General features: G+C 38.6%; 1 long non-coding RNA gene across 1 annotated transcript in view; it reads left to right on the forward strand.

Moving 5' to 3' along the window:
* Nucleotides 1–15922, forward strand: part of LOC127034332 (uncharacterized) — a 30696-nt gene extending 14774 nt beyond the window's left edge. Inside the window, exon 4 of the long non-coding RNA XR_007769353.1 lies at nucleotides 15632–15922. This is a non-coding gene — a long non-coding RNA (uncharacterized LOC127034332). The remainder of the gene's footprint in view (nucleotides 1–15631) is intronic.
* Nucleotides 15923–18770: the final 2848 nt, after the last annotated feature.

Consider the following 18770-nt stretch of genomic DNA (forward strand, 5'->3'; position numbering starts at 1 on the left):
ATAAATCTTACAACTAAATAATAACACACAAGATGCAATTATGATTTCCTGGGCACATGTTGTAGGGACTTTGCTGAGTCTTTGTTGGGTTTCTCCTTAAGAAGCAGTGTTTCCAACAAGACTAGTAGAAACTTCAGGCCTCCTCTTACTGACTTCTGCACAGCTCCTTGGTGTCTAGCACAATGGGGCTCCAGTCCCTGACTGGGGCCTCTAGGCATTTCTTCTTCTGTCAGTCCCCTGCTGGACAAAGGCCTCCTCCATAAAGCACCATTATTTTGATTTTGTGCCATTCTTGTCCCAGCAACTTTGTCAGGTCATGTCTCCATGTAACTCGCAGCTGGCTTCTGTTTCATTTACAATCTATGGACAGTCATTTAAAAACCATTTTTGATTATCTTCCATCCCCCACCTAGTGAGCAAGCCAGTGAGCTTCTTCTACCTACTCTTTGTACTGATGATGACATCAAATCTGCAAACTCTACATGTCAGTTCTCGTATCCTTCAATGTGATACCAAGCATTGTCTTCGCCTCTCTTCTTTGCCTTATCTTCAAGAAACTTTGCGTTTCCTTTGATGGTGTCCAAATTTCAGCACTATACATGCCAGCAGGCAGAATGCATATGTTATACAACCTTCACTTCAGGCAATGTGGCATCCTTTCTGTAAGAAACTGCTGTAGTCTGCTGAATGTTACCCCACCCAAGGTAATTCTGTTTTCTTATTCACCATCTTCATCACTGTCTATGGAAACCATTAGACCTGGGTAGCATATGCTTCCACTTCTTGACTTGCATTGCCTTGAATTTGAATATTGAACATCCATGCACCCAAACTCAGTGCTGAGCTCCACTAGGGCCCAGCTCCAGATCTGGACTCCACTAACCTCTGACTATTTCTTTCCTGGGCTCCAGGGGTTCTCTCAGGCCCATCTGGAGCAGTCCCTGTGCTCTGTAATCTACTCCCAGCTTCCCTTACCTGCTGCCTGATCAGCAGCCCTCTTCCTCCCTCCTCCTTCAGAGAAGTGGATGCCTCTGAGCCTCCTACTTACTTCCAGCTCAGCTCAGGTTCATGCACTGTTGGCAGGGGGGAGAATTCTCATGACTTGTTTCTGAGGAAAGAATTACAACCTCTTTGATTAACCTACTATGGCGCTGAGCAGGATCTGCCCATGAAGAAGGGCTTGCCCAGCCTTACTTTCACGGCTTGAAGAAGTGAAGAGGTAATCTTTCAAACTTTCAACTACTTCAGAATATAATCCTTTCAGACTTTCCTACTTAAAGGATTCAGTATTTGCCTTTAGGTAAACTATTCCAAAGAGTTGTTTAAATTTGAAGATTGGGTGTTCTGCTACAGAGAACCCGATTCCCTTTGTCCTAAGCTCTGGGTTGTTTAATAAAAAATGTGATCAGATGTGGACTTTTCAGAAAGATAGAAGTACAGGGTTTTTCTTTTAAAATGTTTCTTTTGTGCTAAACAAGGGAATCAGCTTAGATTTAGGAATTCTCATCTCTCGCACAGACACTTCCAACCTGAAAAACCATTATGTTTTAATTAAGGAAAGAATCATGAGATATGCTGGACAGACAATATTTGAGCTATTCCATTTTTATCAGCAGATTAGTAGAAAGGAATAATGGTAGTAGTGACAAAAAAATTCAACTATAAATTAGTACCTCCAAAAAAACCTGTGTGAACAACATAGAACTGAAGTAGCAAAAACAGTACAGTTATAACTACTATATTGAGATCCATAGAGATAAAGGGTTGACTGACTATGTTATAGGGATATAATGCCACAGCATTAACTTAGAGTTGCTGCAGAGCGACCATAGTTTCCAGTGGAGTTTACACATAGTTGCCATGTTACTGAAAAATACTGTCCTATAATTGGCAACTCGTTACATGATGTGTCACTACAGTACCACTATATTAATCTGACTCCTGATATCAAGAAGATGATTTTCACACAGGCCTAAAGTTTAAAGGTATGTTATTGTAGCTGCTAGGCTCAACGTTTGCCCTACTTTTATCAGTTTGCAAGGCATATGTAATGTTAAATTTTTTTCTTATTTTATTTTTATTTATTTTATTTAGGTAGCTCCAATAATCAAAGACACTAGACCACAGCTTCCCCAGTAAGAGAGACAATGCAATTGGATAGATTTGATACAGACAATGAGCAGCACTGCCTGAAGTTCAAGAGAAGGCATAGGGTGAAATTCTGGCTCCTCCAGGAATATCTCCCAGTGACTTCAGTGAGGGCAGCATTTCACCCATAGTGTCTTTCCCCTCAAAAGACTGCCCTCCATTCATGCAGAAATATAGGTCATTCTGTATCTGAGAAATTTTAACATGAAAATTCTCCACAGTGGGGAAAAACAAGATTCAGTTACCTGATGGAGGCCACCTGCACTGAGCCAGACTGATTACGTTGCACAAGACTTTATAGGAGCTGTGGGGGCAAAAACAACTGAATAGAGATGGCATTAAACTTCAGAATCCTCATCCCCAGAGTGAAGCTTGAATACAAGGGCTTTGTCAGGGGAGAGCTACATGTGAAGGAGGGCTCAGAGCACTTGGACAGTGAGCCATGTCCTGGTCTGCTATCCCTTCACTTGCAGCATTGTGCAGTGGGCCTGTACAGTTTGTAGACCCTATGAACGTAAGAACGGTCAAACTGGGTCAGACCAAAGGTCCATCTAGCCCGGTATCCTGTCTTCAAACAGTCGCCAATGCCAGGTGCCCCAGCGGGAATTAACAGAACTGGTAATCATCAAGTGATCCATCCCCTGTCATCCATTCCCAGTTTCTGGCAAATGGAGGCTAGGGACACCCTCCCTGTCGATCATAGCTAATAACCATTGATGGAGCTATCCTCCATGAATTTATCTAGTTCTTTTTTGAACCCTGTTATAATTTTGGCCTTGATAACATCTTCTGGCAAGGAGTTCCCTAGGTTGACTGTGCATTGTTTGAAAAAATACTTCCTTTTGTTTGCTTTAAGTCTGCTGCCTATTAATTTCATTTGGTGGCCCCTAGTTCTTGTGTTCTGAGAAGGAGTAAATAACACTTCCTTATTTAATTTCTCCATACAAGTCATGATTTTGTAGACCTCTATCATATCCCCCTTAAGTCGTCTTTTTTCCAAGCTGAAAATTCACAATCTTATTACTCTCTCCTCTTTGTTGCCCTTTTCTGAACTTTTTCCAAGTCCAAAATATCTTTTTTTTTTAGATGAAGCGACCACATCTGCACGCAGTATTCAAGGTGTGGGCGTACCATGATTTGTACAGAGGCAATATGATATTTTCTGTCTTATTATCTATCCCTTTATCCATGATTCTCAACATTCTGTTCACTTTTTTGGCTGCTGCTGCACATTGAGTGGATGTTTTCAGAGAACTATCCACAATGACTCCAAGATCTCTTTCTTGAGTGGTAACAGCTAATTTAGACGCCATCATTTTATAGGTATGTTTGGGATTATATTTTCTGATGTGCATTACTTTGCATTTATCAACATTGAATTTAATCTGCCACTTTGTTGCCCAGTCATCCCATTTCGAGAGATCCTTTTGTAGCTCTTTGCAGTATGCCTGGGACTTAACTATCTTGAGTAGTTTTGTACCATCCGCAAGTTTTTCCACCTCATTGTTTACCCCTTTTTCCTGATCATTTATGAATATGCTGAATAGGACTGGGCCCAGTATAGATCGCTGGGGGAAACCACTGTTTACCTCTCTCCATTCTGAAAACTGGCCATTTATTCCTACCCTTTGTTTCCTATCTTTTAACCAGTTACCAATCTATGAGAGGACCTTCTCTCTTATCCCATGCCAGTTTACTTTGCTTAAGAGCCTTTGGTGAGGGACCTGGTCAAAGGCTTTCTGAAAATCTAAGTACACTATATCCACTGGATTCCCCTTGTCCACATGCTTGTTGACCTCCTCAAAGAATTCTAGTGGATTGATGAGGCATGATTTCTCTTTACAGAAACCATGTTGACTCTTCCCCAACAAATTATGTTCATCTATGTGTCTCACAATTTTTTTTGTTACTATAGTTTCAACCAGTTTGCCTGGTACTAAAATCAGGCTTGCCAGCCTGTAATTGCCGGGATCAGCTCTGGAGCCCAATTTAAAAATTGGCATCACATTAGCTATCTTCCAGTCATTTGGTACAGAAGCTGATTTAAATGATAGGTTACAGACTACAGTTAGTAGTCCTGCAATTTCACATTTGAGTTCCTTCAGAACTCTTGGGTGAATTCCATTTGGTCTCGGTGACTTATTACTGTTTAGTTTATCAATTTGTTCCAAAACCTCCTCTAATGACATCTCAATCTGGGACAGTTCATCAGATTTGTGAGGAAAGAATAGCTCATGTTTGGGACTCTCCCTCACCTCCTCAACCATGAAGACCGATGCAAAGAATTCATTTAGTTTCTCCACAATGGCCTTATCGTCCTTGAGTGCTCTTTTAGCATCTCGATCATCCAGTGGCCCCATTGGTTGTTTAGCAGGCTTTCTGCTTCTGATGTACTTAAAAAAATGTTGGTATTACTTTTTGAGTCTTTGGCTAGCTGTTCTTCAAATTCTTTTATGGCCTTCCTAATTATATGTTTACACTTCATTTGCCAGAGTTTATGTTCCTTTCTATTTTCCTCACTAGGATTTAACTTCCACTTTTTAAAGGATGCCTTTTTGCCTCACACTGCTTCTCTTACTATGTTGTTTAGGCATAGCTATACATCCACCCACATCCACCTTTTGCTCCTTCAAGGATATGTTATTCATATACCATCTGTCCTTTGGAGAGCACAATTTCTTTACTGCTCCTCCCTTGTTCCTGGTGGAAGCAATCCAGTTCTGATTAGTAGCAGATTATCATTTCCCTCACACACACCCCTGCTGGTACCTTTGCTCTGTGGCATACAGTGGGCTGCAGGCTCTTTCCTTGATGCCTTAGGTCTTTCTGAGGCACCTATCACCCTGGTATCCTACCTTCTGGACCTTGGCCACTCTTCTCTTTTTCCATTCAGACAGTGGAAATACAGCATATCTGCTTTGTTTTGGACTGTCAGTGGTTGTGCAAGATTCCACACCATTTGACATTAATAGTGGATTTGGAAGGAATATATATATAGTTTGTGTCTTTTACTGGTTCTTTATGATATATACAGAGAAGAGGGCCACAAAGCTTTTTTTTTTAAAACTTTAGCAATATCAAGTCTTGACTTCAGTCATTTTGCTCAAAGATTTTCTGGAGAACCTTACAACTTTGAGTTTTCTCAGCCCTCATTTAAAAGAGGGTTGACTCTTTCACAAACAGTATTTCTCTCAAGTATTTGGCAGGAATTTGAGCTATACGAATAAAAGAGTTAAATTGTTTGACTAGACATCCCATCCTCTTTCTTTTGATCAGGTTTTAGTCTTCTTTTTCCCTTTATCTGATGTCATAATAATCCTACCGGGTCTCTAGTCTTCCAAAGGCTCATCCAGGAAAAATGTTGAAATCAGGTCCTGACACTTCTAATTTTAAAAATATGAAAATAAAAAAGCAAACCTATTTTTGAAAGACAGAAAAAAAAACATTAGAGAGCATTTTTATATATCAAAAGAAAAAGGAGCATAAATAACATTTTTTCTTAGGATTTCATGTTTAAGTTCCATTTCAATCTGTCTATCAGAGGATTGTCTCTTCCTTTTTTTAATAACACAGCTGAAACAGGCCTGCTTTCAAAGTTCCAAAAGCTTATTTTCATAATCTTGTTCCACACAATATGTTCCATACGTGTAAGTATATATCAAGCATGATACTGAACAGTGTGCAAAATTCCATAGATTTCTGTTGCACTTTCCATTGACCAGAACCATTGCAATGTCAACCTCATGTAAGAATTTTTGCTGTTAGTGTTTTTTAAATGCCATACACTTTTTAAAAATATACAAAATATAAATTAGAGCACTGTGTATCTTAGTGTTCACTATTTCAACCTGCTACATTCACACAGAGCAGCTTATACATTACACTCTATTCAGGCTCTGGGACTAGCGTGTCCTAGAATGAATACAAACGAGGGACAAAAAGCTTTTTGTTTCAAGGCTGCACAAATGTGGAATCAGTTACCAGTTGATTTAAGAACAATTGGGAGCTTTTCCTGTTTTAAGATGGAACTGAAACAATACCTCATGATGACTAGAAGTTGTTGTAATTGATGTTATTTTTGTGTTATCTTGGTTTATTGTTTATTTATATGCATTTGATTATCACAGGTCATGCTTGAAAATGGGCTTTAATTTCAACTTATGTGCCCAGCTAGGAACTAAATAAATATATGTATGTATATATATCTCCGCTGTACTTGTTTACATCAGATGGTACAGCCATATGTATTCTGAATATATTTCTTGCCCTTATGTTTATGCCATCAATTAAGCCATCTGAGCTTAATTTCAACTTGCCTTTTAAGTCTGCAGGACAAAGCAAACAAGTATGCATTTAATAATATCAAAATTGTTGGTTAGCCCTAAAAGAACAAAAAAAGTTAATGCTTTAACTAAGCCTTTTTATTATTTTGCTGTTGTTCTGTTGGTGTTTAAAGTAATACCCTTCACGTGTAGGATTTTACTACGTTATTACATTGGCATTCTGTAATTTTACACTAGACATGCAATTATTTTTTGCATCACTAAAAGCAAAATAAGATATTTAAAAAACAATGATAGTTTCACTTGTGGGAAAATACATTCTGGCATCAAGTGTTTATTATCGCAGCTGATAAAGTAATGGCATGTTTAATTTACACTCTATCTCTGTATGATAAACATCTCTGTAAGTATTTCTACCTGTCTTTACATATCCAGAGTCATGGCAAGTAAACCAACCAATATACAAGGGGAACAGAGGGAATGAGAGAGAGTCATTATTTCATCTGTTCCATTTAGAAAAATCACAAGTCACAAAATGTGCAGCTGGGAAGTGTGCTTGTCTCAAAGCTTCATATTTGTGACATATTAATTCATAAATAATTAAAGTCACATGGTCTTTCCTGATGGCAGTACCTGCATATTCCTTTTACAGTACAGCTACTTGTAACAGACAAGGTTAGAGTGGACAAGAGTAGATTTCATAAATCAGATAAAATTGCTCAATAAATCCAACACATCTTTTATTGTTTGTAACAGAAAACAAACTCAGTTATATAAGCAACATTTTTAAAGCACTTTAGATGTGATTTAGCAGGGCTACATTCTCTTTGGATACTGAATCCATGTTTAAAGGCTTTCTAGCAGTTGGGCCAAATGCTGCTCTGAGTTAAACCCTATGCACCCCCTTACATCTAGTCACTCAATATTTAAATCAAACAAGCCGATGTTTATATTGGAACTCTCACATGAGAAAATGGCCTGTGCTATTGTTGTCTAAATGCAGCTGTTTGCAAAAATATAGGCTCTTTCCCCCACCCCCCAAAATTGTTTTTAGTACTCTGACTGCAGAGTGAATAATACAGTATGAAAGAAACCTGAAGGCGCCGTTATGGTCCATTGTGTCAATCCAGCTGCTACACATGCATATTAAGTCCACATTTAAAAATGCTTGTGAAGCTTTTTTCTGTTTGGTTTGTTTTGCAGTCCTTTTTTAAACCTTTGTACTTCTCTCTCTTCCATTTTCAAAATACCTAAGCCATTAGACTACAGCGTGAACTAGTGCTTGGACAAATTCCAATTTAAATTGAAGCCATGTTAGTTACACACGGGAAAGAATTTGTCTTAAATCAGGTAAACTTTTTTTTAAAAAAAATCTAAACATAAATATAGAAAACCAATATTTGCCTCAGTTGCTAAAAAAACATTTCTCTTTTTCTGAGATCTGTTTGCCAGGACCCAGCCAGCACTGGATTTAAACTTCTGAAAGAAGGAGTTTAGAACGGATATCTGACTGACCCTTATTGTAGCTATAATAGTTCAAGTAGCACCACAAATTTCTCTTGATAAGAAAAATGCTCTGTTCAAATATCAAATTAATCTACCATAGACATATGGTTGTCATCCAAAATTATGTATTTCTAATAGGTCATTTGCTAGAATACTTTGAATTCAGAGAATCAATCTTGTGAGTGTAACATAAGTACAGCATCGCAAATGAGAATGCCAACTTTAAACTGTTTAGTCTGGGAATTTATTATTGGCACTGGAATGGTTGTTGGCAGAAGATGGCAATGCAGGGAACTCATATAGCTACTTCATTTCCAGTCTATTCCAGCAGATAGCATTAAGCAGTGGTTTGAGGACACTTAGAATTTCAGTAAGGTAAAACAAAAAATTCCTTTCACTGTATATTGGTGCTTCAGTTTGGCTAAATATTAATCTGATTTGCATTTCTAAAGTAAGAATTTCTCATCTGTAATTAGATTATTAATGCAAGTTGCTAGCATACTAGATTGTGAAACTGGCATTAATGGTTATTTTTAGATCTGTCGATACACATTGTTTTGATGCATTTCAACAGTTCCAAACATATTAGTAGGTCATACCTTACATTCACATGGAGGTAGGGCACCATGCTTCATGCAAGAGATTGCTTTAGGCACTGTCACACCATGAACACAAGATTCACAGTTTTAGGGAAACACATTGATCTGCTTATATGTTATATGTAAGAAGGAAACTACGTTGTTAATAGTTTGTTTTTGAAGAGGTGGGAAATGACCATTGTTTTGCAGAGGCTGAGGATGAGGGGGGCAGGGGCGTTATATAAAGAACAAAGCCAAAATCCTGCCCATACCCAGAGAGACTTACCAAAAGTTGGAGTGGGGCAGTGCCAGCCACACATTTAGCCTAAACCATTCTGAGACTGGAATAGATTGGAGTGTTGCTTACTACTCCTCTGGGTAAGAGCAGGGTTCCCCCTCTCCCCATAGCTAATACTTACATATGCACGAGTGACTAGCCAACCGGACCACTGGAAATGTGGTACCATCTCTAAAATTGTAAATAACTTTAAATATTCATTTAAGACCAAAAAACACTTCTGTACATTTTATTTTTGAAACAAGTGCAGAGATTATATAATGCAAAATATTAATAGCAAATAAACCTTCCATTGTACTGCACAGGGTCATAGACTCATTTGCCAGTGAAGAGACCTCTAGTCGGTCATTTAGTTCAGTCTCTCTCCTCTTTCCCTCACATACTGTGTCAGGATTTATTTCATTAACCTTAAACCATTCCAGATAGATTGCCTTTAAATCTAGCCTTGAACATATCCAGTGAAAATCCCTTGGCAGCTTGCTCCATGACCTAACTGTTCTTAGAGTTATGACGTTTTTCCTAATATTTAACCTATATGATCTATGTTGTAGCTGAGGCCATTACTTCTTGTTGTGTCCCCACTAACTAATGAGAATAATTGGTCCCTGTCCTCTTTGTATCATCCCTTATGCAGCTGTGGAGAGTTATGAGGTCTCCCTTTTGCCCTCTCTTCTCTAGACTGAACATGTCCAGTTCTCTTAATCATTCCTCATGGGCCTTATTTTCAATACCTTTTATCATTTTTGATGTTCTTCTCTTAAGTCCCTCTAATTTGTCTGTATCTTTTGAAAAATGTGGTAGCCCAAACTGAATGCAGAACTCTGAATGAGGCCTAGCAAGTGTCGAATAGAGTGGAAAAACTATCTCCCTTGTCTCACAAGCCATACTCTAATTAACACAACCCAGTGTAGCACTTGTCTTTTTTGTGACAACATTGCATTTTTTAAGCATTCAGTGTATCATCCGTTATGATCCGTGCATCCTTCTCTGTGATGCTCTTGTCTAGCCTTTAATTCCCATTTTACATTTGTATATTCTTGATTCTTTGAGCATCCTTTCTTCAAGCTGCTCCATCAGCTGCATGGAGCATCCATCTTTGCACGCTCACACATGTGTCATGTCTTTGCCCTTATTAGTTTGCAGTTTGTCTTATCTGTATAACTGGATTTCTGTCTTTAGCAGTACCAACCTTTAGCCTTTTAGATTTTTTTTTAATATTTGTGTTATAGGGATCTTAAAAAGTCTTTATATACATCCAAACAAATTCACCACGGGAGGAGCTTGTGCATATTTAGTCCAGTGATCCAACCAAGGAGACAAGGAGTCAAGACTGGGTCTTAATCTTAACTCTGCTGGTGAATTGCTCTGGCTCAATCCTGCAAAGTGTTGACCGCTCTGACCTGATCTCCCAAAGTACGTAAGCATGCACTTAACTTTTAAGTATGTGCATAGTCCTAATAAAATCAATGAGACAGGTCATATTTTAAAAATTAAGTAAGTGAGGAAAGTACTATGCGCATTAGAGAATTGAAGCCTTAGCCTCAAGTTCCTCAGTTTATCCACCTCTAAAACGGATTCCTCAATTGATGCAAAGTGGTCTTTGGATGAGGGATGCACATTATTACTGTTTATTATTAATAGTGCATGAAAGCAAATGCTCCACGATTACTGAGCTAATAAAGTTGTATACTTAACATGCACTGGAAATATGTGCCTGACTTAGTCTCTGACAGAGTTGGAAGATCAACACTGGCAGTACAGCCAACACCAAATGTTCAAAAATCATACCAGGTCCCAAAAAATAATGAGACTCTCTTAAGATCGTGATAGATAAATAAGATTAGATTATAATTTGATTCCTAGTCCCTGAGCTTTTAAGGTTAACTCACTTCCCACATTCAAACTTATTCTGAAACGATGAGGGCAAGAATCTTCCTTTAAAAAGAAAAGAAAGGAAAAGAACGCTGAGAATCTTACACAGGCTTTTGAGTCTGGGAGCTCGGGTGTTAAGAACAATAATTATAAAAGCACCTTGCTTTTATCTGGTATTTTTCATCCTTAGATCTCAATGCGCATTACAAAGGAGATCAGTATCGTTAATCTCATTTGACTGAATGGGGAACTGAGGCGCTAGAAGCTGTAGTGACTTGTCCAAGGTCACCCAGCGGAACCCAGGTCTCCTGATTCCCCATTTAGTGCTCTGTTCACTAGGTCACACCAAATATTGCAAGATTCATGATAAAATCTTGAGAGTTGGCAACACTATATCAGCATGCCATCCTAGCTTATATTAGCAAAAAAGTGATTTAAGCATAATAGCTTATACCAGGTTCAGCAAACCAAATAAGCTATACCAACAAAAGTACTTTTATGCCAGTATAACTCCACCTATACTTGGGGCATTTGCCAGTATAGAAATGTTGTTAAAAATAAATGTCACACCCCAACCATCATTGCTGTAACCGTGTAGACTGGCCTTAGATTCCCGCTAACAGAAAACTTGCAATTGCTTATGCCTGTGAATAACTTTTCTCGTGTGAATAGTATTGGGACTATTAACATGCATGTGTGTAGGACTGTGCCCTAATTTATTAAAGACCAGAGTCTTCTCAACCATAGTGGGAGTTAAATCCAAAGCATTGAGTTATGATAAGTGTCAATTAAAGGCCAAACAAAACTGTATCTCCCAAGATAAATTATCATACACAAGATTTTCTTTTGGAGCAGTTAGTACTTTGTAAGGATCATTTGAATACTCATATCTCCTTTTCTAAACACTTGCTTTGACATATTCAAAGCTAGCTACTTGTTTCAGGAAGTCTTACTTTCTAAGAATACAAAGAATAGGTCTTTCATCAATACATATGTACCAATACATTCACTTTCCCCAAAGAAATTGTGTCTATTGCTGTGTTCAGCTAGACTAAAAGGTAAGAAGAAGTTTAGCTTTGAGCAGATGGTTAGGATGGCTGAGTGACTGACTGCAAGTGGAGGCTAGGAAATTACTAAATGTTAAACACACAGTGTAATCCCCTTGTATAGCTCTCCTCCAATTCCATGCCTCTTTCTTACCCCTCAGAAAAAAAAAAGAAAAGAAGAAAATAGAGGAGGATGGGAGGTTAGAAAATTTTATTATAATCAGTTTTTAACAATACAGGAGCCAGGAGAGATTCTGATCCATACTGTGGCAAATGGTTCATCAGAAACAAGCCTGGACCAAGAAAATCTCCTGTTTTATGAGCATACAAAAGAAAGTCATTCAGGATATAAATGAACCTCTTCATCCTTCAATCATACCTCTGACTAATTTGAAGACCACATCTTGGGCTTTCATGGTATCAGGGCCGTTATTTCCCATTACTATCTTATTATGGATGAAAAACATCATGAAGCCTTTGGATATTCACAAGATTCCATTACTCTGTTGGACAAACTTATCTCTATTAGTATAACAAAAATTATGATAGCAATTCTGTTAAGTAGTCTTCCACTAGAGCTGCACAGATACTGCAAAAATAATTCCACAAAAATTAGTTCACATTGTTTCAATATTCATGGAAAAAGGTTAAATCAATATTAGAAAATATTCATAGAAAGTGAATTTTCTATTCTTAAGCATGATAATTTACCCCCTAAAAAACCTGATTCTAGGAATTATATTTTTCCAGTCAGAGAAACGAACCATAGGAAGGGAAGTGTCCAGTTATGAATAACCAACGCAGAAATATTAAGTATCAAATAGTTGCAATGAACTGCTCATGAATGAGACACCTTCCAAGAATCATTAGCAAAAATCATTCAGGGAATAATTTTGGTTAATGAATAAATCTGAGAAAGTCATAATCTCCCAAAAACTTTTGTGAATGAATACCCACTTTGTTAGATGCAAGTGGTCTGACGAAGTGGGTATTCACCCATGAAAGCATATGCTCCAATACTTCTGTTAGTCTATAAGGTGCCTCAGGACTATTTGTCGCTTTTTATAGATCCAGACTAATACAGTTACCCCTCTGATACATAATTTCCTATGTTGTAGGCAGTATTGCAACTCTGTCGGTCCCAGGATATTAAAAAGAGAAGATGGGTGAGATAATATCTTTTACTGGACCAATTTCTGTTGGTGAGAGAGACAAGCTTTCAAGCTACACAGAGCTCTTCCTCAGGTCTGGGGAAGGTCCTTAGAGTGTCACAGCTAAATACAATATCAAAGAGATAGTTTAGCGTGAGTAGTTAGCACATATTCTAAGGCTTTAGGACTCTGCAAGATGGGAGGGTCCCAGAACTCAGGCTCCAGCCCAAGCCTGGAAGTTTACATAGCAGTGAAACAGCACTGCATCCCAAGCCCCATGAGCCCAAGTCAGCTAGCATGGGCCAGCCATAGGTTTTTCTTTGCTGCGTGAACATGCCCATAGTTGCTATTGGGGCATTTAGTGCACTGGATGAGGTACACCACATGTTCTGACAGGCATATGTAGTACTCATGGATCTTGAAAGATGTGTTGTAGGGGGTGTTGATCATTGTAGCAGTGGAGATATGTCTACAGGTATTGCATCTGTTGTTCTGGTAGAGTCTGGTGACATTTTGAGATGGTGTAGCCTGGTCTGTGGGGAGCTTCCTTCTGATGATGAGTTTGGAGATGTTGGAGCATTGCTTGAAGGCCAGAAGATGGGTTTCAGGAAAAATTTCTTTCAGAATGGGGTCTCCTTTGCGTATGGGTTGTAGTTGTTTGACGATACCCTGTCTGGGTTCCAGCGTCGGGTGGTAGGTGACAAGTAGGGGTGTGAGATCAGAGGGGATTTTATTTCTGTATTGAAGCAGGTTCTCTTGGGACATTTGGGTAGCCCCTTCCATGATGCAATATACTTCTTTGGTGGAGTGTCCTTGTTTGGTGAAGGCCATAGGTGGCATGTGACTCTTAAGTTTGGGGAGGCTGGGTGTGAGCACCCTGGAAGCTCCCTAGAAGTGTGGAGGCCATCAGCTCCCAGACTACAGCCACACCCCTCCTGCTTTGCTCCAAGGCCCTGCCCCTGTTCAGCCTTCCCTCCCTTCAATGCTCCACCCTCATTCCTCCTCAAGGCCCGCTCCCACTCTGACTCTTGGGACAGGATCTTCTGTGACCATATCAACATACATATATTTTTCAGGGCAACATCTCTTCTACTCCATTGAATGTGGCTTATGTAATTTCAAAGTTACCTTTCTAAGCATTTTTTCCCTGCGTTCCAAGAGAAACTGTGGCCTTCCTTTCCTTCTAGTCACTTGAAAGTAGATCTGACCAAAATAATAAAATATTCCATGTTAAATATGTTGTGTTTCTTTTGTTTTCAGTGAGGTTTTTTGGGAGAAGGGCTGAGCTTTTCCAGGTGTGTATTTTTATGGAAAGGGTGTTCTAAGTTTTCATATGCCTTCCTACAAGAAATGGCCAGTCATATGCAATCTCACAAGAAAATAGCCTCACAAATCCAAAGTTTAAAAGAATTGAGGCGGGATTTCTGTGGGGTTCTGGATGTTTCGAACTAGTTTATCACAACTCTACATGAAAGATTGGTTTTAACTTCCTGATACAAGTTATTTTGCTACCTTAGAAATATGTTAGCTAAGTCATGAAGATGAACTATGAAATAGTCAGAATTAAGCACTTTTATGGCACATAATGTTATTGCCTATGATGTATTTAGGAGAGTGAGTCTGCCCAAGGTATGGTCTTCAAAATATTTCCCTGTGTATTTTTATATATAGAAACTAGCTTGTTTATATAGATTTAGACTTCTATTTTTTTTACTATTTTCTTTAAACACACTATTGTGGTTATATTCTCATGGACCTTTGGGAAGATGTACAGAAGAGATCTCGAACAGAGCTCAACATTTTCCATATGATGTGAACTATACATTTTATTCCTCTCTACTCCTCATTTTTAATAACTGCGTGCATATTATTCACCAAATGCAAGAGGATCATCCTCCATTATGCCTGCATAATCAAGGGTTAATTTTAGTCTTCATGGATTTGTCAACATTAATCAAGAAAAGCAGGTAACTGAAAAACATTAGTTTGACCCTTTCTGCCATATCTTTTATCTCACTGCTAAAGTTTCACATTAGCAATGGAGTTTAAACTTTTTGTTCCTCAGAATTCAACTCCTTGATGGTCATGTAATAGATGCTCTAGATTTTACTGCAAACAGACCTACAGTAATGACCACAAAGATATTTATAGCTGCTACCAGGGTCCTAAACACATGGAAGTTTCCAGTCCCAGCAGGCTAGCTTTGAAAGCACTGAAAGAAAGAGTTTCAAAAGTTGGAAGTTCTCTGCTGAAATCAAAACCTAAAAGTTCGTTTACCATCCAAGATTTTCAATAAAACCTTCCCCTCATTGCAGGAGACTTCACATTTAAGTTTAAATGTTTCAGTAACCATAACACAAAGGAGCACTTTATTATGTGTGTTTATTTCTGAATGAACCTGGGTACTGCCATTCTATCTCCATCAAAAGTGATGGTTTTTCTCTCTCTCTCTCTCTTTTTATTCAGTTTGGGTATAAAAAAATACCATTACTTCATGAAGGGAAACTACATTCAAATATTGTTAATTAAATGGATGAATGAATGTCAGTGTTAATGTATAGGTACATAAAAAGAATCATATTTTGCAGCTATTACAAGGCTCCTTAAAGAGCACACATTTTTCTGTGGTAATTGAAAGCTACATAATCAAAAACACCTTGTAAGCTTGGCAGCCATATAGTATTGAATGTTTAAAATAAAATGTCTGAATGGAAAGTTCAGTTTTGTTTTGTTGTTTTTTTTCCTCCAGGGTCATCGTGGTAAGGGAAATATTTTTTATCTGGGCCTCAGGAAATAGTGGTCTGGCTAATGATCATAGCAGTGCCGAGGGTTCTGTGAACAGTATTTGCACATTGGCAGCTGGTGCCATCACTGACCTCTGCCTCACAACTCCCTCTACAAGGTCTGCTCAGCAATGATAGCTGTGGTTCCTACAGAAGTGAGGTACCTGTGTGGAGGACAGGACCCCAAAACAGGACTTCAATTTAGAGTAGGGTGAGTTGCAATATGTGAATAAAATATTGATGTGGCCAGCCAGGCACCCTGCCACTGTGATATTTCAACACAAATTCAGCAAGAGGCCATTATGCACCTCACCTTTTTATATAAACAAGCATATGTGCTAAGGAATGTAGAGACCTCAAAGAGTGATGGATCTTGAATCCGGATCTCTGTGCTTTGCAGGTGAGTGCTCCGTCACTCTCACTGCAGGAGCAATGTCACTGTCTCAGATTAGCAGAAAAAGTGTACATTTTCCAAAGGCACTTGTACTACATTTCACTCTTCTCTTCAATACGCTGCAAAAGTTTCTTCTATCCCCTTTCTAAAATAAAGAAAACCATCCTTTTCCACACTTCAAAATTAGTGCACTGTAAATCTACAAATTTACTGAGATTCCTTAGCTATAATTCTATCCATTCAAGACACTTTACAAACTGTTTACCCCATCCTCAAGTTCTACAAAGATTGTGCAATGAGAATGTTGACTTTAGCTATTAGGCTTACATTATGCACATTTTTCTCAATTGTAAAAGGATACTCCCTGCATAAAGTTGATATACTGTGCCACTTGCCAATTTAATCAACACTTTGTGCATCTCTAATAACCCTCAAAAAATACTTAACAGATACCTTATTTTGTTAATCTTCTTCCCTTCCACACTGATGTACTTCATCCTTGGAAAACTGTTATATGTAAACTGTTATTTTCATTTTACCAAAGCATCACATTGTACCATGATCTTGTACAGCCACAAATGTTTTCAAAGAACTTTTAGTTCAGAGTTGTATCAACATTTCTGTATCTTGCATTATCTCCAGGTTTTACTAAAACATGACAAAATTTACTCTGTTTCCTATCATTTTGACTTTTTATTTTGGTCTCAAGTTTCTTTTTGCATTTCTAAATGTAGCATCTTTTACATTCTTTGTGGGACGTATCCAGATGGGGAATTCTTACACCGAGTGTTATATTTTGAAATGTAAATAGACTCTTAAATAAGACACTCAAGCTCCAGCTGTCAGAGACTGGGCCATGGGTGGTTGAGCCTAGTGGTTGCAGCTGGCTTCGGTAGCCAGGAGTCAAAGCTGAAGGTCAGAACCAGGAAGCAAGGCAAGACAGGACCAGGTTTATCTCAGCAGTGGGTGAATGCTTTGAGCAGCCACTGAGCTGCCGCTGCTGTTGGGTTTATGAGCCACTCTCCTGGCTCTTCCACCCAATCAAGTGGTGCAGCCAACTAGGCAGTATACTACAGGTCAGCTGTGTTCTTAGATTGCCTGGAGACTGGCTCTGCTGCAGGCCCTGATTCCTAGAAATAAACTCTAACATTTCTCTTTTTGTGGGAATACAAATTTAAGCTGGCAACTGCTATCCAATAATTTTTAAAGTAGACCGCCAAAGTGGATTATCCACATAAAATGCCATTATATAACATATTAAAAATATAATGTACATTCTATTAACTAGAAAATGAGGTTTGACTACCTCAAATTCCGGATAAGTTTTGGATTTTTCTGCTCCAAACTATGTGCATTGCCACTAGTAATAATTAAAGTGATTGAGATTCCTATCGCATAATGTCACATAAGTCGGCATGAATTCGATATGTGGGAAGCTACTGGAGCAATGTATAAAACATTCATTTTGCAAATACCTACAGGATGAAGGGGTAATCACTAGCAGTCAGCATGGATTTACCAAGAATAAATCATGTCAAACCAGCTTGATTTCCTTCTTTGATATGGTAACTGGTTTGGTGAATAGGGGGAATGTGGTAAACATAGTGTATCTGGACTTCAGCAAGACTGTTGACATAGTCCCATGTGACATTCTGATAAGTAAGCTGAATAAATGTAGGCTTGGCAGAACTACCATTAGGTGGATACATAACTGGTTAAACAACTGCAAACAAAGAGTAACTATTAATGGAAGGATGTCGGATTGGAGGGAGGTCTCAAGTGGGGTTTCACAGGGATCTGTTCTGGATCCAATGTTTTTTAACATCTTTATTAATGACATGGATATAGGAATAAAGAGCATATTGATCAAATTTGCAGATGACACAAAGCTGGGGTGGGAGGAGTTGCTAACACTTTGGAGGATAGAGCTAAAATTCAGAGGGATCTTGATAAATTGGAGAACTGAGCTATAGATGAAAAAATGAAATTCAGCAAAGACAAACGTAAGGTGCTACACTTAGGGAAGAAAAAATAAATGCATAAATACAGAATCGGGGATAACTGGCTTGGCAGCAGCACTGCAGAGAAAGATCTGGGAGTTATGGTGCACCACAACCTCAGCATGAGTTAGCAATGTGAGTCAGCTGTTGCAAAAAAAAATGCAATTTTAGGTTGCATTAATGGATGCATCACATGCAAGTCACAGAAGGTGATAGTACCACTCTACTTGGCACTGGTTAGGCCTCATCTGTGTCCAATTTTGGTCACCAATATATAGAAAGGATTTGGAGAAACTGGGAAGGATCCAGAGGTGAGCAACAAAGATGATCAAAGATTTGGAATGCAAGCCATATGAGAAAAGGCTGAAGGAACTGGGTATGTTTAGTTTGGAAAAGATGAGATTGAGGGGAGACACAACAGCGGTCTTCAAATGCTTGAAATGCAGCCATAAAAAAGATGGAGAAAAGTTGTTCTCTTTTTCCACAGGGGGCAGGACAAGAAGCAATGGGTTCATACTACAGCATAGCAGATTTAGATTAAATCTCAGGAAAAACTTCCTAACTGTAGGAGCAGTAGGATAATGGTCACAGACTCTCTAGGGAAGTTGTGGAATCTCTTTCACTGGAGGTTTTCAGTCGGAAGCTGGATAACCATCTGTCTTGGCTGGCTTAAACACAACAAATCCTGCATTTTGGAAGGGAGTTAGATGA

This window comes from Gopherus flavomarginatus, chromosome 1, assembly GCF_025201925.1.
Source record: "Gopherus flavomarginatus isolate rGopFla2 chromosome 1, rGopFla2.mat.asm, whole genome shotgun sequence".
In the NCBI taxonomy this organism is placed as follows: Eukaryota; Metazoa; Chordata; order Testudines; family Testudinidae; genus Gopherus; species Gopherus flavomarginatus.